Source organism: Macaca fascicularis, chromosome 1 (assembly GCF_037993035.2).
Source record: "Macaca fascicularis isolate 582-1 chromosome 1, T2T-MFA8v1.1".
NCBI lineage: Eukaryota > Metazoa > Chordata > Mammalia > Primates > Cercopithecidae > Macaca > Macaca fascicularis.
The window spans coordinates 158,621,244-158,642,526 of NC_088375.1; positions in this window are offsets into that span (position 1 = coordinate 158,621,244).

Genomic DNA, 21,283 nt, shown 5'->3' on the forward strand with positions numbered 1-21,283 from the left:
ATCCAGTGTGTTATATGCTAGATTGCATTTAGGGAAAAGCGCATTCTATACTTAGAAATTAACATCAAGAAGTAGTAAGGGCAGGGCTTAAAAGTGGATATGAGTGCATTATTGATTGTTGTTAAATGCATTATTTACAATAGAATCCACACATATTCAGGTTAAATTAATCTGTATCATATAAGGAGATGATAGAAATAAAATGAATTTGCAGAAAAGAGGTTGAAGAATGACCGTGAGCAGAAGCTTTGTTCCCAATAAACAAAACTGGAAGAATATGGGTTTATATTATCCAGTTATGGTTTGGTAGGTCATGAAATTATTTCTTTTGTAGGTCTAAACAAATGTGTAAGGAAAGCTACCCCTGATGTGTTTCATTTTCACAAAAATGTCATGTTAATCTGTTGAAAGTAAGCACGGGCATTTTTACTTTCCCCTCTTTGAAATTATACAAAATATGTGACTACATAAATGTACTCTCTTGCTCTTTTATCATTATTGAAAATGGTGAATGTACCAGGATGATGTGCTTCATAACCAGTTGACTATTCCTCAGCATCTTTGTTACAAAGTTCAAATATCTTAAGATAAGCTTGTATGGTATGAGTATATCAGGATTCTGTCAAGAAAACAAAAACCACATGAAGCATTTTAACATAAAATCTACTGCAGGGACTTGGTTTTCCAGATGGTGGAGGGCTGAATAGGCAACAGGGATCACAGAGCTAACTCTGATGTACAATAGCAGGAGCAGCTGCTGTTCAGGGAAGAGGTTGGAATAATTACAGCCCAGAAGCTCATAGAAAGAGCTGGGGCTTAGACCTCTGAAGAGGAGCATGACCCAGCTCTTGCTATTACTTCTGAGAACATACCAACAGGCTGGCTCTCAGGTTTTCAAAAGAGGCTGGAGACTGGAACCAACTGTGCTGTCAGGCCAAGGTCACTGTTGGGATGATGTTGAGAGGAACAACAACAACAAAACAAACCAAAAAAAAAGAAGAAAGCCCCTTCTCCCACTAGATGCTAGTCTCCCTCTAGCATCCCTATTTGCAGACTGATGTGGTTTGGTTCTATGTCCCCACCAAAATCTCATCTTGTAACTCCCACCTGTTGTGGGAGATGATTGAATCATGGGGGTGCATCTTTTCCATGCTGTTCTTGTGATAGGGAATGGGTCTCACAAGATCTGATGGTTTTAAAAACAGGAGTTCCCTGCACAAGCTCTCTTTGCCTGCTGCCATCCACGTAAGATGTGACTTACTTCTCCTTGCCTTCTACCATAACTGTGAGGCCTCCTCAGCCATGTGGAACAGTTAGTCCAATAAACCTCTTTCTTTTGTAAATTGCCCAGTCTTGGGTATGTCATAATTAGCAGCATGCAGACAGACTGATATATAGACCTATACAGGAAGCCAGTGGGCAAAGGAGAAAGAGTCCTAGCCCAGTCCTGTGGAGTACTGTATAGAAAGGAAGGTTTGCAGCTGAAAGGTAAAAAACTGTTCAGCATAAGGCTGAGCCTGGAGCCTGTCACCTGGATGCTAGTGGCTGCCTCCCCAGCTAACAGGCAGGCACCCATGTTTGTTTCCTTCCTACTATTGCATCTCAATGCCTGGAAAAGAGGCCAGCACTTAGTAGGCACTTACTAAGTATTTGTTGAACCAATAAATGAGGAAACGGAATCCAATCATAGATCTCTCTGATTGCAAAGCCAATGATCTTAATTCTTTTCACTGACACTACAACACCCACTGCCTTTGAGAGGGAATCAACCAAAGATAATTGCTTCCTATGTTACAAGTTTGCCTGCAAGGGGCCTTGGCAGCCCATTTTATTAATGTCTCCAGTGCTACGAGAGTAAGCCAGCAAGAACTGATACGACATTGGCAGTGACTAATGACTTCAGTCTGCCTCTTTTCACAACACAGAAAGGAATTTTACCTGATGACCATGTAGACACAAAATCTTCACAAACACATACAGTCCAGATTTTATTCTGTGCTAAATTGGAACTGCGGAAACAAAGTGATAACAGTTACAAGAATCTCAGGAACACTTCAGACACGGTTGTTTTCCAAAAGAGAACAATATATGTATATTGCTCTTCAGTAAAACCTATAAAAATTCAAATGATGCCAGTGGCAAATAAGAAGTTGTAAATAAGTCATGGCCTTCTTAAGCCCATGGATTTGCACCTAGCTCTTGACGATGTGTCTCTAACCTCCTTGCTGTATTCAGTCACACATCACTGCACAACAGGTACTCTCTGCTCTTTAAAACCCTGAGACAACAGTGCCATTCTCATTTGCATTTTTAAAAAGAGAAAGAAAAAGAAGAAGTTTTGGAGATTAAAAAAAAAAACAGATAAATTCTACACTACACTATGACAATCCAATGGGGTTCATGTGTTCTAGTTGTAAGCCAGTAGGCATTTAGACTTTTGCTACCAGCTCCACCGGGTTCAAATAACCTTTCTCAATGGTGTCAGATGCATAGCAGAGTACCAAGTCCCATTTCCATAAGGGGAGTAAGCAGGTCACTGACGCTGTGGCCACCTTTCACCCAGTACAGAAATTTCAAGCTGTCTTACTTTCAGCAGCAGCTGGGCTTGTGTTCTATAAGACTGAGTAGAACTCAGGAGAACTTCTTTGGAAGCTTGTGCCTGGCTCATTAGACCAATATCCCTGATGAACATCAATGAGAAGATCCTCAGTAAAATACTGGCAAACGAAATCCAGCAGCACATCAAAAAGCTTATCCACCATGATCAAGTGGGCTTCATCCCTGGGATGCAAGGCTGGTTCAACATATGCAAATCAATAAACATAATCCAGCATATAAACAGAACCAAAGACAAAAACCATATGATTGTCGCAAAAGATGCAGAAAAGGCCTTTGACAAAATTCAACAGCCCTTCATACTAAAAACTCTCAATAAATTCGGTATTGATGGAACGTATCTCAAAATAATAAGAGCTATTTATGACAAACCCACAGCCAATATCATACTGAATGCGCAAAAACTGGAAGCATTCCCTTTGAAAACTGGCACAAGACAGGGATGCCCTCTCTCATCACTCCTATTCAACATAGTGTTGGAAGTTCTGGCCAGGGCAATCAGGCAGGAGAAAGAAATAAAGGGTATTTAATTAGGAAAAAAAGAAATCAAATTGTCCTTGTTTGCAGATGACATGATTGTATATTTAGAAAACCCCATTGTCTCAGCCCGAAATCTCCTAAAGCTGATAGGCAACTTTAGCAAAGTCTCAGGATACAAAATCAATGTGCAAAAATCACAAACATTCTTATACATCAATAACAGACAAACAGAGAGCCAAATCATGAGTGAATTCCCATTCACAATTGCGTCAAATAGAATAAAATACCTAGGAATCCAACTTACAAGGGACGTAAAGGACCTCTTCAAGGAGAACTAGAAACCACTGCTCAATGAAATAAAAGAGGACACAAGCAAATGGAAGAACATTCCATGCTAACGGAGAGGAAGAATCAATATCATGAAAATGGCCATACTGTCCAAAGTAATTTATAGATCCAATGCCATTCCCATTAAGCTACCAATGACTTTCTTCACAAAATTGGAAAAAACTACTTTAAAGTTCATATGGAACCAAAAAAGAGCCCACATTGCCAAGACAATCCTAACCCAAAAGAACAAAGCTGGAGGCATCACACTACCTGACATCAAACAATACTCCAAGGCTACAGTAACCAAAACAGCATGATACTGGTACCAAAACAGAGATATAGACCAATGGAACAGAACAGAGCCCTCAGAAATAATACCACATATCTACAACCATCTGATCTTTGACAAACATGACAAAAACAAGAAATGGGAAAAGGATTCCCTATTCAATAAACGGTGCTGGGAAAACTGGCTAGCCATAAGTAGAAAGCTGAAATTGGATCCCTTCCTTACACTTTACACAAAAAATAATTCAGGATGGATTAGAGACTTAAATGTTAGACCTAAAGCTATAAAAACACTAGAAGAAAACCTAGGCAATACCATTCAAGACATAGGCATGGCAAGGACTTCATGTCTGAAACACCAAAAGCAATGGCAACAACAGTCAAAATTGGCAAATGGGATCTAATTAAACCAAAGAGCTTCTGCACAGCAAAAGAAACTACCATCAGAGTGAACAGGCAACCTACAGAATGGGAGAAAAGTTTTGCAATCTACTCATCTGACAAAGGGCTAATATCCAGAACCTACAGAGAACTCAAACAAATTTACAAGAAAAAAATAAAATAACCCCATCAAAAAGTGGGCAAAGGATATGAACAGATACTTCTCAAAAGAAGACATTTATGCAGCCAACAGACACATGAAAAGATGCTCATCATCACTAGCCATCAGAGAAATGCAAATTAAAACCACAATGAGATACCAGCTCATACCAGTTAGAAAGGCGATCATTAAAATGTCAGGAAACGACAGGTGCTGGAGAGGGTGTGGAGAAATAGGAACACTTTTACACTGTTGGTGGGACTGTAAACTAGTTCAACCATTGTGGAAGACAGTGTGGCGATTCCTCAAGGATCTCGAACTAGAGATACCGTTTGACCCACCCATCCCATTGCTGGGTATATACCCAAAGGATTATAAATCATGCTGCCATAAAGACACATGCACACATATGTTTATTGCAGCACTATTCACAATTGCAAAGACTTGGAACCAACCCAAATGTCCATCAATGACAGACTGGATTAAGAAAATGTGGCACATATACACCATGGAATACTATGCAGTCATAAGAAAGGATGAGTTCATGTCCTTTTTAGGGACATGGTTGCAGCTGGAAACCACTATTCTCAGCAAACTATCGCAAGAACAAAAAACCAAACACCACATGTTCTCACTCATAGGTGAGAATTGAACAACGAGAACACTTGGACATAGGAAGGGGAACATCACACACCAGGGCCTGTCATGGGGTGGGGGGAGGTAGGAGGGCTAGCATTAGGAGATATACCTAATGTAAATGATGAGTTAATGGGTGCAGTACAGCAACATGGCACATGTATACATATGTAGCAAACCTGCACGTTGTGCACATGTACCCTAGAACTTAAAGTATAATAATAAAAAGATAAATACAGAGATTAACAAAAAATACCTGTTCTGATATCTTACACATTACTTTGATATTTAAGGCCATGTAAAGATGTTGTGGATTCCTGTGGTTCCTTTTGGCAAAAGTTGAGTGTTAGTAGAGTTTTGGTTTTGAATGTCATGTACTGACCCATTGTGTTTCCTGGAAAGACAAGCTGAGTTTTGCTTGATGCTTAGTTTGGAGAGGATAAAGTTTCTCCCTGTTCCCTCACTACTGGGGTTGTCTGAGTATACTCCCTGGATTTCTGATCCAGGCAAATGGGGCACTGGGTTATGTTATATTCGGTCACATTCACCTATGGTGGATTTTATGACATAGTATTAAAGCCAGAATTACACTTGGAGAAATGAAGTGTTGGCATTGGAGATGGAAAAGCTTAGGCGGTGATTATTTTTGCAACCTATGGAGTAATGTTAGACCAACATATGGCTTCAGATGTATATGTCTCCTCCTTGGACCCCCTTTGTGGGGAAGGCCTTAGGGCACACAGTTCAGAACCAGGCTGCCTGAGCAAAACTGACTTGTTAGATCAGAATGGCTAATGGACATGAGAACCACTGAGCCATCCAAAGGCAATTGTTATCATTAGTCTCCCACTCCCGCTACAGAAATCCTTTCTCTTTTGTCACCTCTTTATCATTGGTCTATAAGCCTGTTTCTGTTTATTTTATTAATTTTTTTCTCCTTCCTCCCTTCCTTCCTTCCTTCCTTCCTTCCTTCCTTCCTTCCTTCCTTCCTTCCTTCCTTCCTTCCTTCCTTCCTTCCTTCCTTCCTTCTTTCCATTTAGGTGACAGTTCATGATGTACAGAGAAGCCTTTAGGCCGAACTTAAAATATGTAAGGAGGCAGCTTTAGGCTAAACTTGATTTAAAATTCTCTTACCTGTGTACAGCGAAGTTTTTCAGAAGTTACGTGATATGCTATATCACAATAGACTGAATGCAGAAGCAGAAATGAGAAGCCAGCTGTCTTCTGATGTTAAAGAAATTAGCAAAACTGTAAAGCAGTGCCATTATTTTCACTAATGTTTTTGTTTTAAAAATAGTTTTCACAAAATTGTGTTATTTCTGTTAACATATAATTTGTGTATCAAGTTTATTATTGTTGGTTTTAAATGAATCAACCAATATGTTAAAAAATACATATTTATCCATAGATGTAATCCACATAAAAAAAAACTCTCTGGGGTATTCAATAACATTTGAGTGTAGTCTTGGAACCAAGAAATTTGAGAACCACCGTGTTAGATTATAGCCTGAGCAGTCAAGTATCAGCCTTCACTTCAGTGTAACTTCTGTAAAGTGCATGCATTCTAGGAGAATTTTAATAGTTCAAAACAAGCCCTGATAATTTGAACTCCAAATTATATTGGGAATCTAACCACTGCTAACCACCCTTATCACCTATACTCTAGTCTACTTAGACTGAAGTTATTTTGTCCAAATCTGTTTCATTGCATCCACTTGTGTCCCGCTATAATCCATTCTGAATATTAGTCAGGACAACCTTTTAAAAATGAACTTCTTTTCTTGTCCATTGCTTGTCCAAACCCTCCATTGGTTTCCCACCATATTAAAAATAAACTACTGCATAGCCTACAAGATCCCACATGGTCCCGTTCTGCTGGTCTCAACCTCCTCTCTGAGCATTCCTGCTGGTCACATTGGCCTTCTTGCTGTTCCACTAATGTTATTCCCTCTGCCTAGAGTGCTCAGATATTTTCATTGCTTCATTTACCCCTTTGTCATCTCTGAGTTCTCACAATATAGTGCTCTAACTTCATCCCACCCATCCTCTTTATCCTCTTATCCTTCTTTATTTCTCCATTGTCATTTCACTGCCTGACATTATATTCCATATTATTTGTGTATTGTCAGTCTCTCACTAGAGTGAAAGCTCCATGAGAGCAGAGACTTTGACAGTCCTACTTATCACAGTATGTCCCAGTGCCCAGAACAGTGCTTGGTACTGAGTAGATACTCAATAAATATTTATTATGTACGTGAGGCCTAATGCCTCTAAAACTTTATAGTTGTGTGCTAACTTAACATGTGCTATGTACCTCATAGCTCTATACCAGAATATGGAGATGAATAAAACACAGCCCAAAGCCTATACAGTCAACCAGAATGAAGCCAATCTTAGAAGAGAGGTACAGGTAAGGTGAGAGAGCTACTAAAGATAAAAGGATTTATTTCAGTGGAGAGGTTCACAGAAAGCTTTGTGATAGAGGGAATTACTGAAAATGTTTAGTGATATTGATTTCAATGTTATCTTATCTGGGCTTTGCAAAATCTTTTCACTTTGTTGTAGTCTTAGCTGTAATCATTCAAGGCTTTTTGTCTTAAAACAGTCAGAAGATTCTTTGGTTCATTCCTACTACCAAGAGTCAGTTCTTTCAATAGGCTATAGAAGCAAAGTAACCAATTTTTGCTGGGAAAAAAAAAATAGTAAGAAGAACAAGGACAAGAAGAAGAAAACGACATGGTGAGCGGTGACTACTACAGTTCCCTGCTGTTGAGGATTTTAGGCCTTGGGCCCCAGACACTTAGATGGTTTTTATCTTGTAAACAAACCAAAAAAGAATAACTGAATTTCAGAAGATCTGTCTAGTATCAGGAAGACCCAAAAAATCCAATCAACATTTTATAATAGACTTATAGAAAGCATCAGATCAATGTGCTATGAAAATTCCCATGAACATAAAAAGAAATGAAGATGAAGTATGTCAGTGCACATTACCCACATCCATGTTGTTGCTAGAATAAGAACCAAGGATTTGAAAGATGAACAAGAGAAGGACCTAGAGTCAGAGTGAGAGAAAAAGGGAATGAGGGTGGGAAGAGAGAGGGAGGAAGGGGGAGAATGAGGCCTTTACTGAAACTCCCCAGTGTTTGGAAAAAATATAAATATATAAATTTTTGCAATAAATAGCCTGAAATACCACATAAATTCATGTCACCGCTAAATATTAGATGACATTTTGGTACTATTTGCTTCAGAACAGAGGTGAGCTGAGTCTCATGTCTCAGTGGTATTTCATAATGGAAAGATTTCAAAGTGGTGCCCTTTCCCCCAATTTATACAGATTTTCTTGTACTGCATACAAACCTCCCCAAGCTAGTCACAATCTTGATCTTTATCTCTAAGTCCTGTTTGAAAGTAAGCCTGTTAGGATATTTTAAAACTAGTAATATCTCATCAGACTTCCTCTGCTACTCTCTTCATCATCAATTCCATCTAGTAGGGTCTGATTCCTGGACTACCTATCCTAACACAACAGAAATTAGTTATAACCAAACACTTATTATGAGTGAACACTAGATCATGTTTAAACTCTAGGTGATTCATCCATGTGTACTACTGCCCTCTCTGAAATCTCACATACTGCAATTGAAATTTTGCACAGAGTGGCCATCCCTTGATTGTTGAACTAACCAGGGAGATCTATAATTTCTCTTGGTGCCTGTGTAAAGGTCTGCCAAAATAATGGGTATATAAGAATACTTTCAGCAGCGATTCGTTAATCAAACTCAAACTGAAAACAAGGATAGGCAATGGCACATGTGCTAAGAAGTCCAGAAATACAGTGTGCCTCAGCATTGGTTTACCCAGGTGCCCAGCAATGTCATTAAGAACTCAGGTTCTTTTTCCATGTATCTACTGTCTTTCCACAGAGGTCACTTACTCCTAAGGCTGGTTCTCCTCATGGACATAGGAATGCTGCTGGTAGCAATCAGTACCACAGCTGTTTTGTTCACATTCATCAAGAGAGAAAGTCACTTCCAGAAACTCTTAAGTGTAACATATTCTTTCCCAGAAGCCTCTAGCAAATCTTTCCTTGAGTCTCATTGCCCTGAACTTCTAGTTTTGGGAAAGAGGATAAGCTCACCCTGACTGGGGGTCAGCTCTCAAACCTTAAGGCTGGAGTACAATGGGGAGAGTGAAATTGGGGCAACAATCATGGTGTCCACTACAGAGATTCTGTTGTCTCACACCAGGTTAGGGCAGTATTGGAACTTCTTTTATAATCTTAGCTATATAACTATAATTATCTTCAGCGCCACAAAGCAAAACAACTTTTGATTGATGAGCCTTCCTACTGCTGATCTGTAAACAGCGCCAGCTTCTTTAATTGTTTTATTTGTACCAGTTTATCTGGATTCACTATTGCTCTCCACCGATGCCCTCTTTACTTGTGAATAACAGTGGGAAGATATTCTCTAGTTCTTGTCTTAGAAAAGAGAGGCTAGATCTTCATTCAACCCTATGGCTGTCTGAAAGAAGGCATTAATTAATGTGTTAAAGTTGACCAGCTACTGAAGTGACCATGACAGGTGGTGGTGTTGATTCTTTATCCTCCTGACCATGGGAACCTTCACTCACCTTGGTGCATCCAGAGGGGTCATGAAGTGACTCCAGGGGATTAATGCATGTTGTCACTTTGATGCTGAAACTGCAGTCATTTTCTTCTATCGCAGGCATGGTTTAAAATGGCGATTCATAATTCATGTTATCCTATTAGTATAGATGTGTACTTCAGCAGATATTTGCCATGTGGATCTACTTGGTTCATCCAAATACTTTAAAGCCTCCGAGATGCTGAGGAAGAGCTGGACATAAGAGCATCTCCTTAAAGGCCTGAGATGGCCTGGAAGCATCCCATAAGGAATCATCTGATGAGTAGAGATTTCCTTTAGAAGGCCCCCACTCCAGGCACACTTGGGCATTGCTTGGGTACACACAGATACTTGCAACAGAAATCAACGAATCTAACAGGATTTCCAAGGGGCTCCCAGTCACAATGAGGAGTTCCTCCATGTCTGCTGGAATGTTCTTCTTAGGCCTCTGTAACTCTCTTCTTTTGCAGAAGGATGATGATTCTTTCAAATCTAATACTCACCCTCATATGAACAGGGCATTTTATATAAGCTGTTTGCCTCTCCTGCTGTTCTTTTTCTAATGCTAGGGACAATCAGTTTAAAACTCCATGAATCTCTTAGCTTGCACATTACCAGCATCCTCTTTTACCAAGAAAAAGGCAGAAGATGTTACTTATATCCTCGTCATGGCTTCATCATGAAAAAAAGTTCCACTTTACAGATATTTTGTTCTGTTAGTTCTTCACAATACAGATTTTAGAGAATTGCTTTTTGGACATTCCTTGATCCAAATATTTGTTCAAGACACTGTAAACATGTGACTGGATACCAGACCATGTTATTAAATATCAAGTGAATCATCACTGTAAACATCTCTGTGAAATCTCATGTACAGCAATTTGAAAGTACAGGATCCCAGGTGAACCATGATGCAGCCTTGGGGAAGATCCTGAATGATGGCTTTCCACTGCACAAAGCCACAACTGGAAAGAAGTCAAGGAACATTTGCTTGTCATGCAGGCCTCCATTAATACAACATAACTGGCCAAATTCCACAGAATGTAGCTGCTTGCCTATTTCAAGTTTAAAGTTTGCTAATAAAAACAGAAAAAAAGGCCTTCTTGGGACATAATTAGGGGCTGCAGAGAAATTTTTTTAAGTCAATGCCATTGTCCAAGATCATGGCAGTCATTCAGGATCATTCTGTTTGCTAACAAATTTGTTAAAGATGAGCTAACCAAAGTTTCTGCACCATCAGCTGAAGTTACAACTTGCAAAATGTTGCCAAAAGGGGGATTAGAAGCCATTTGCATAAGAGCTGGTGACATTTTCCAAGATGAGGCAGTACATTCCAAAGGGAGAAGCATCATTCAGCATCATCACACAGCATGTTTCTTCTATCTGTGACAGATGTCCAAGCTGGCTTGAAAGGAGATAAGCCAATAGTTTTCCAAGCTGACTTAGAAACTCAACAAAAAAAATGAATATCTCATTACTGTTTGTCAGCATAACCTACCTTCTCTTACTATCTGTCAGTCTGAAATACCCCTCAATAATAAAAATGTCAAGACTTGAAATTTGCCTCTAAGTTTGTCATTGAAGCCAACTCACTATTTTCCCACTCATTTAACATCAAAAGAGAGAACCTCATTCTGACCCCATCACACCTTCACCTCTGGCTCGAACACAGACCCATTCTGGAGCAGGAAGGACCTGGGCCCTGGTGATTGGGACAAAGAGAAAAATAATAGTAATTTATTGCCAAAATCTGACTTTACTCCTGGCTTGGTTAGGAAGGCCTTGCCTGGAAGTCTCTTTTTATTCACGTATTGAGCCTCTATTGAACACCCACTATCAGGCCTGTGATGGATACAAAAGTAGAAGGTATCCATATAGAATGAGGGCAGTTGTTAACTTTTATTCTGAAAACAGGAGAGAAGAAAGGGTACCTGCCTATAACTGGAAGCCCAAGAGAAATTCTGGGTAATCCATCACATCTTCCTCTGTAAGGCAAGGTATTTTGTCCCTGTCTAGAGGGAAGCCCCTGGGCAGTTTACACACTGGTTACAGGCACACAGTCTAGAGCAAGCTGTGAAACCCAGCTTCTCCACTCTGTAGGCATAGGACCTGGGCAAATTATTTAATCTCTCTATACCTCAGTTTCCCCAACTGTAAAGTAGAAGTAATACTACTACCAACCTCAGAGGGCTGTCATGAGGACTAAATTAGTTTATATATGGAAAGTGCTTAGGATAATTAAAATCAATCTGAATAAATATATATGTAACAACTTATATCAGTGTAAAACATATATTCCAGCAATATATAAAAGCTAAGTAAAACTAAATAAATTTTATAATAAATATATATGATAAAAATATGTGTAATAAATATATATAATAAAACTACCACATTCTCTAAAATCACTTGTAGTAAAGTAATATGCACATTGATTATAAAAGATATCCCAACGCAGGAAAAACATAAAACTGCATAAAACATCTGACCTAAGGCCGATGTGTCAGAGGGAATATATTAACAAATAATATAGGAGTGAAGGAAAATATTTTTTAAAGAGGAATTTTTTTTAGTGACCCAGATTTATCTAATGAAGAAGCTTATACTTTCTTTTTCAAAAAAGTAAATTTTTTCTACTTATTAAGCAGAGTCATTAATTTTACAAATCTCATAGATTAATGTAATATAATACTCAATAAACACTTATCATTGTTAATAATTATGATAGTGATAGATCTCTCACAAACAAAATAATAAAACCTCATCACTAACAACTAACATTGGATTAGGTCTTTACAAAGCACTTCCCATACATTATTTTGACAGAGCCTCACAGCCACCCTGCAAGGATAATGCTATGCTTATCTGTTTTCTTAGATGGGAAAATTAAACTCAGGATGGTTGAATGAAATGCTGGAATTTGCGTAGCTTTAAGTAACAGAGATGATCCTTGAATTTTAGTTGATTTCTCCTATCATGCCATACTCTAGAGAGGAAGCTACGCATGTGCCCAATTGCCTAAAGTCAGGTTGTTATAATTATTTAGTGAATGTTTGGCAGTGTTGATATAGATGATAGTGGGTGGAGCTTCCCCCGTAAAGTGCTTACACAGCACCTTTTCTTTCCTTTCTTTCCTGCCTCTATGGTTCCTCCAAATAACCAGTGCAGCTGTCTCAATATCAGATCAAAGCAATTCCAAGATGAAATAAACCTGGATGGGCTAAGTCACACTTTCTTATAGTCCTTTCTGATTACTACTATATAGCCTCATCTTGTATGAGTCTATGGTTAATAAAAGCAACAGTATTCAGCATGTTTACACATTTATTGATCAAACTTATTTCAAAATTACTTCAAACTATCCTAAAAGAATAAATTCACTTTTAAAGAGTAAAAACGTGCTACAAAGCAGGGATATTCAATGTAGAAGAGAATTCTCAAAAAGAGATTCCAGAAAATTTGGGTCAGAGGTACATCATTAAAACAAGAGCCAAGTTCTGCTTCTGCCTGAGTGTAACAAAACTGGAAAAAGTATTTTTTTCACTCTAACAGTGACAGCTGAAGTGGCAAGGCTACAAAATTACCCAAATCCCAATTAGAAATAAGCCCTATCAAGAGTGGGATGCACAGACTGGTACACCTACAGCAGAGCACAGGCAAAGGAGGCACCAGCCACGGTGCACTCGGGTAAGACAAAATCAAATAAAATGTTAATACACTGCTAAAGGCCAAGTGTGGGCTACTGTGACAGGAAAGAGCCCTGGGAGCCATAGACACAGAGGAGTTTGCACTCCAGCAGGCTCTCTCAAACCACCACAGGAAGAGTACGGACAGATGGGATTCTGGAGAGGACCCACCCTGGTAGTGTAGAATGGGATTAGCCCTACCTGAGGGTATAATTCCTTCCCAGGTCCCTTCTCCCATATGGAGCAAAAATCTTAAACCACTGGGGAGAGCAGTGAATCCTAATGTCACCACCCCCAAACAAGACACAAGACTCAATGCCCCTGCCTCTAAAAAAAAGGGAGGGGGGAGAGAAAACCCTCCACCTGTGGGGAAGACATAGAAGAACTACACCACTGAGGTCTCCTACCACTGGGGGAGGGGCAGGGGTTTTCTTCCACCCAAGATGCGCCACAAATACAAGACAATTTGGCTGCTGTTATGGTTTAAGTGTGTCCCCCAAAGAGTTCAATGCAATAGTGTTGAAAGGTGGGGCCTTTAAGAGATGATTAGGTCACAAGGCCTCTCCCTCATGAGTGAATTAATGCCATTATTGTAGGAGTGGGTTAATTGTTGCAGGACTGGTGTCCCTAATAAAGAATGAGTTTCCCCTCTCTGCCCCAATACGTGCTTTCTTTCCCTTCCACCGTCTGCCATGGAATAATTCATCCAGAAGTTCCTTGCCAGATGTGAGAACATTTTTAAATTTTTTTGTAGAGATAGGGTCTCACAATGTTGCCCTGGCTGGTCTTGAAATCTCAGCCTCAGACGGTGTTCTCACCTCAGTCTCCCAAAGTACTAGGATTATAGATGTGGCCCACCATGCCTGGCAGATGTGAGAACATTTTAAGATAGAAAATTGGTACTGAGAGTGAGGCTGTTGTTATAGCAGATATCTGCAAATGTGGAAGTGGCTCTGAAATTGGGTAATGGGCAGAGGCTAGAAGAATTTGGAGGAGCAGGCTAGAGAATGTCTAGATCGCTGTGAATGAAGTGTGAATGAAGTGTTATGGGAACTTCTGGTGAGGGCTCAGAAGACAAGAGTTGAAGCAAGACCCTGCACCTTCTGAGATATTACTCAAGTGGTCTTGACAGAATGTTGATAAAAATATAGACTATAGATAGCAAAGATCATTCTCATGAGGTCTCAGATGGAACTGAGGAAAAAGGTAATACGAACTGGAGTAAAGGCCATCCTTATTACACAGTTGCAAAGGACTTGCAGAATTGTGTCTGTGTCCTAGGCCTTTATGGAAGAGGGACTTTAAGAGCAATAAACTAGGATATCCAGTGGAAAAAATTTCTAATTAAAATATCAAAGGAGTTATTGACTTCTTTTAACTGCATATAGTAAAATAGAAGAGAGAAATAATTTAAAGACAAAATTTATAATTAAAAGAGAAGCAGTATAAGGGATTTGAAGGCTTCTCAGCCTGCCTGTGTGGTAAGAAATTAAGGACATTTTCAGAAGAGGAAATCAAAGATGGAGCCAAGCAACCATTTGATAAAGGGATTAGTATGTGTAGAATGATGCCTGGGGCTATTCATCAGAACAATGGAAGAATAACCTGGAAGGCCCTTTGAAAATTACCAGTGCCCATGGCTCAGAGTGCAAAGGCCTATGCCCTAGGAGAACAAAATAGGTCAAAAGAGAGACCTAGGGTACTGTATTAGTCCATTTTCATGCTGCTGATAAAGACATACCCAAGACTGGGCAATTTACAAAGGAAAGAGGTTTAACTGGACTTACAGTTCCCATGTGGCTGGGGAAGCCTCACCATCATGATGGAAGGCAAGGAAGAGCAAGTCACATCTTACATGGATGGCAGTAGGCAAAGAGAGCTTGTGCAGGGAAACTCCCCCTTATATAATCATCAGATCTTGTGAGATTTATTCACCATCACAAGAACAGCACAGGAAAGACCTGACCCCATGATTCAATCATCTCTCACTGGGTCCCTTCCGCACACCTGGGAATTCAAGATGAGATTTGAGTGAGGATACAGCCAAACCATATCAGGTACCCTCTGTATCTTAGGGCTCACTGCCCAAGGATGCCTCAGTCTCTGCTCTCCATATTCTAGTGTAGCACTCCTCAGCCTCTCCAACATGGCTCAAGCAGGCCCAAGTTCATCTCAATCCTCCACTTTGGAGGGCACAAGCAGTGAGCCTTGGTGACATCCATATGCTAATTCTACAGATATGCAGAATGCAAGAATTATTGGTGCATAGCTTCCTCTGGATTTCAAAGGATGTCGTGGACAGCCTCAAGCCCAGGCAAAGGCTTGTTACAAGGCTGGAATCACCACAGAGAGTCCCCACTAGAGCAATGCCTAGTGAAGCTATGAGAGGAAGGCCACTGCCGAGAGTCCCCACTAGGCCTAATGGAGCTGAGGGAATGGAACCATGCCTGAGACCCCAGAACTGTAGACCTACCAGTGTGTAAAACCAGCCTAGAGGAGCTGTAGGCATAAGACTCCAACCTGTGAGAGTGCTGAGTGGGCTGAGCCCAGCAAAGTTGTGGGAGCAGGGCTGCCTGAGGCCTTAGATGCCTAATCCCCACACAGTGTGTCCAGAAGTTGGCCCAGGGAGTCAAAGATTATTCTGGAGTCTTAAAATGTAATGTTGTTAGCCCCATTGGCTTTTGGAATTACTTGGGACATGTTTCTGTTTCTCATTTCTTCTTTTCTGTTACTTCCCTTTGGAAAGGGAATGTCTAGCCTATGCCTTTCCCACCATTGTATTTTGGAAGTACATAACTTGTTTAATTTCATAGGCTCACAGATGGAGAGTAATTTGCCTCAGGATGAATTGTTCTTTGAGTCTCAACCATACGTGATTCCTATGAGACTGTACTTTGGACTTTTGAGTTGGTGCTAGAACAAGTTAAGATTTTAGGGACTATTGGGATGGACTTAATGCATTTTGCACATAAGAAGAACATAACTTTTGGGGAGGACCAGAAGTGAAATGCTATGGTTTGAAAGTGTGTCTCAAAGTTCATCTGTTGGAAACATAATCCCCAATACAACAGTATTGAGAAGTGGAACTTTTAAGAGGTGATTATGTCATGAAGCCTCTGTCCTTATGAATGGAATATTGCCATTATGGCAGGAGTAGATCAGTTATTTCAGTAATTTCAGGAGTGGGTTCCTTATAAAGGATGAGTCTGCCCTCTTCCTTCTCTCTTATGTACATGTTCTCTTGCTCATTTGCCTTCTGCCATGGGATGACATAGGAAGGAGGCCCTCACCAAATATAGCCCCCTAACCTCCAGAACTATAGGAAATAAAAGTATTTTCTTTATAGATTACTCAGTTTGTGGTATTGTTGTACCTACACAAAATATTCTAAAACAGTTGCAAAGAAGAGAGGAAGCAGAAACATTGAAAAAGCCCTACCACAGAGGCGTAGGCATACAGGATGACGAACCTGGGACTGAGTTTGGACAGGATGAGAGAATGGTGGAAATAGGAAGACCAGTTAGGAAGTTATTGGAGAATCCAGGAGAGACACTAACAGTAACTCGAGGCAAGATTATAACAGTTGGCAGTGGTGAAAAGTTGGTAGATTTTGGATCATTTCTAAAGGTTCAGCTAACATTTCTTGATGGCTTAGATGTGGGTTAGGAGTGGGGAGATACGAATTTGTTTTGCCCTGAACAATCCCAGCTTAAATTGCCATCTGGTCATAACTGGTTATAGCAGTTTCTTTCCTTCTGAAAGTACCTTGTTTGCACAGTAAATTATATAGACTTTCTAAGTTTGAGATACAGAGAGGAGTCAAGGATGTCTCCAAGTGTTTGGGCTGAGTAACTGAAACAATGAAGATCCTTTGAAATAGGGAAGGCTGTAGGTGGCACAAGTTGTGGGAGGGTAGTCAGGAGCTCTGTTTTGCATGTGGCGAATTTAAGAGGTCTGTGAGTCATTGAAGTAGAGGTGTCAAGTATGCAATTTATTGTTCAAGTCTGTAGTTTGGGAGGGAGGACTGTGCTGGAGATATGAATGTAGGAGTCATCAACATATAGATGGTATTTAAGAGGCTGAGAAGGCTCAGCTACTCAGGTAGAAGAAAAACCAACAGAATATCATATCCTGGAAACCAAGTGTGTTAGTCCATTTTGCATTGCTATAAAAGAATATGTGAGGCTGAGTAATTTGTAAGGAAAAGAGGTTTATTTTGGCTCATGGTTCTGCAGACTGTATGAGAAACATGGTGCCAATATATGCTCAGCTTCTGGTGAGGACCTCAGAGCTTACAATCATAGCAGAAGATGATGAGAGAGCCAGCATACCACATGGCAAGAGAGGGAGCAAAAGAGCTGCCAGGCTCTTTCAAACCACTAGCTCTCACATGACCTAACAGTGAGAGTTCATTACTTCAGGAAGGGTGCCTCATGAGGGATCCACCCCCATGACTGAAACACCTCACACCGGGCCTCATCTCCAACACTGAGGATTACTCTTCAACATGAGATGTGGAGGGGACAAACATCCAAACCATATCACCAAGTGAAGGATGTGAAAGTCCATTTTTAAAAAATATTGTATACTTCTAATTTTACACTACATCATATTGGCCTTCCCCCTAATTAAGCTGTTGTAAGCTTTAAAACACAAGTATCTGGAAGTGTTCACCTTATTATATAAAGTCAGAGATGAAATAAGAGATAACACAATATATTTACCAATTCAGGAAACTAGGAGTTTAGTTCAAATTCTTATGTTAACTTGCTTAAGTCAGTCACAGTTGATTTGTGTTTTAAACCCCTCATTTGCTAAATTTTTTAGTCCTTCACTCATTCAGCAGGTATTTATTGAGTGTCTACTATGTGCAGTACCCAACCAGGATCAATACTACATCACTTAATTATTAGGATAGATGTGATAATGTAAGCACTTTGGGAAGTGTACTGTGTAAATATGCTACATGTTGCATACAATTTTGCTGACCATTCTTCTTTAAAGACTCTTAAAATATAAGATATGCTACAACTATGCCCCTTGGATGCCTTTGGTTCAGTCTTGTTGGGAATTAGAAGCATGATCCAGGACCATCTCTTAACTTACAGTCATTTGTTTTCATGTGTTTAGTATCCACTGGGTGCCAAGCCCTGCACTACCTCTGGGAATACAAAGGTGATTAAGACACAACCCTTGTCCTTGAGTAGCTCATAATCTATTAGAATGATAGTCAAATGAACAAATACATACAATACAATGGGCTTTTCAGCAATGGTCAGATATCTTTAAAAAGAAGAAAAACCACAGAGGGTAAGGCTTCCTCATTTTTATTGACAAAGTTATAGTATTTTAATAAATTGCATTCTAGAGAGAAAAACTCTCCATTTTACATCAATTTAGAATAGTTGAAGAAATCAAAATGCTTTAAAAACCTCCTGAAAACAAGTTGATTCCCTGACAACTATTATCCTAAATGTGTCTTGACTGAAGGGTGAATTTTGTCCATGTAAAATAATGCAAAAGAAGTTGGAAATAAAATGACAAGAAAATTAAGGTATTAAAGCTTCAAAGATCAACATCCTGACAGCTATTTCCAAGGGCATTCACCTTATAAAATGTAGCCAAAAATACTACCTTAGAATTCTCTCAGGGATTCTCTGAAGTTCTGTGGACTAGCATTCTGTGTAGTTTGACCCTTCTTAATAAGCCAAATGTTTTGCTGATTTACACTAAAATTTTATCAGAACTGACAATCTCAAAGATGAAAAGGCAAGTGAATTAAATGCCTTGAGGGAAAACATTGCATATTTTCATTGTCTTATCCATCAGCAGTTACTTTTTTAATGAAAAAGCAAGATCTCATTCATATTGGAAAAAGACAAATATTTGCCTTTCCAAAGATAATGGCAAGAGGAGAAGCAGCAAATTTTGGAGGGAAGAATTAAAACTAAAAGTCCAAAATGTAAAGGGAGAATGACTTCAAAAGTATTCGGCTGAATTAATAACCACAGGGTTTTTATAATCACCAAAAAACTTACTTTCAGAATTTTCCTTTAAAGATAATGTAATTCACTATCTTATAAAAGAAAAAGACAGTTATTTCTTCAGAACACTAAACATTCTCAATTTCCAACAAACATTCTCAATTTCCAACAACCAAAGAGAGGTGAATTATGCTTATGACTGTGGCCTTTAAGGCAACTCATTTGATTGGCTTATTTAAATATAAATCTGCTGAGAAAAAAGTTCTTCTGAGTATAGATATTCCATCTCCGCTCTTACCTTCCCAATTTGCTAAATTAGCAGTTACTTGATTTTCATCGAGTTCGTCCCATCTGGCAGATTGAGGGTGTTGATATGAGTTTAAGAAGATTTCATATTTCCTTTGAAAAACCCAATACATGCCATATTCAAACAATAACACTGCAAATTGATTTCTAAGACCAATCTATATGATTTTCAAATCTGCGAATGAACCTCAAAGAGTAAGATTACTTTTGCCTTATAAACATGAATGGAGATGAGGTCTCCATTAAGACTACTTTCAGCCTTTAGAAAATTTAAGTAACAATAATAGCAAACTTCTAAACATAAAACATTAGCACTGACCCTAGCCCAATAAAATGTACAGTTAATATGTCACCAAAAATTCTAACACTGCACTTCCACTGTTTTTTAATCCAAATAATAATAAAACATATTACAAAACATATTATAAAAAATATTTCATAAAACAATATAATCTCCCCCATGTAGTGTTATCCCTGTAATAGGCAGTGTGATAAAAAATGCTTGAGAACCAAAGAAAATGCTATGCTTGACTTGCAGCATGTTAGCTACGGCCCATGACTCTGTGAAAGTCTTCCAGGAACTCTCCACCATGCCAGTATGCATGGCCAATAAGACAGGGAAGAAGATGACACTTCAGAGATGCCAGGATAACCATCGCCATGTCTCCCCTCATAGCCCCTAGTGAAACCAAAGATCCCTTGCCAGATTACTTCTGCTCAAAGGTAAAATAGGAAACCTGGAGGGAATAAACCAATAGGTAGTATGATTACCTATTAGTATGATTACTAGCTAGTATAGAGCTAGGTGTTAGTAGCTATCCCTTTGGGAAAAAAAATAAAATATAAAATATACCTCATTGGGTTGCTGGGATTAAAAATTAATACATCAAAAGTAGTTAGTGTCTGCAAATTCTATGTAGTCGACAGATCACACACACACACACACACACACACACACACACACACACACAGAGTAGTTTTGGAGTATTGAATTGAAATCTGTTCTGTGGTCCATAGAATATGAGTGAGGAAGAAACTTAAAGCACTATGAAGCTCTTTCTCGTACCCAGGGATACTAAAGAAAACATTTAAATAGGATAGGTTATGGAAAGTTTACAAAAGAATAAGTTATAATCTTGTGTTCTAAGTTGGCAGTCATGACCACCACTGTATTTCCAGCCCTATCTCTCTTACAGCTGTTAACATTTGCAGGTGTCACCTGAAGCTTGTGTGTGCAAATTTAAGCATAAATACTTTATCTAAGAAGTGTCAGATCTATTAGAATCATATTTCTTTACATTATTACAGAGGGATGCTTCAAGGGGTAATCCCAGTTATATTTATACTCACTGCTATCCATTCACAGGGGCTGCTATCATATGCACCATGTGGATACAGGGCACATCATGCAGACCCTATGCAGAAGTAAAAAAGCAAAGTATCCAAGACTTTAAAAACAACAGACAGGCATCTGAATTTTAAAAAGGCATTTCAACTCTCTTCATTTTGTAATAATTAAAATATTTTGACTGTGCAAATATATGAAGTCCTTTATCTGTTGAGCCAGAGCTGAATCTTCTGGATGAACATTAAAAACATACAAAGGCGGCCGGGCGCGGTGGCTCAAGCCTGTAATCCCAGCACTTTGGGAGGCCGAGACGGGCGGATCACGAGGTCAGGAGATCGAGACCATCCTGGCTGACACGGTGAAACCCCGTCTCTACTTTAAAAAATACAAAAACTAGCCGGGCGAGGTGGCGGCGC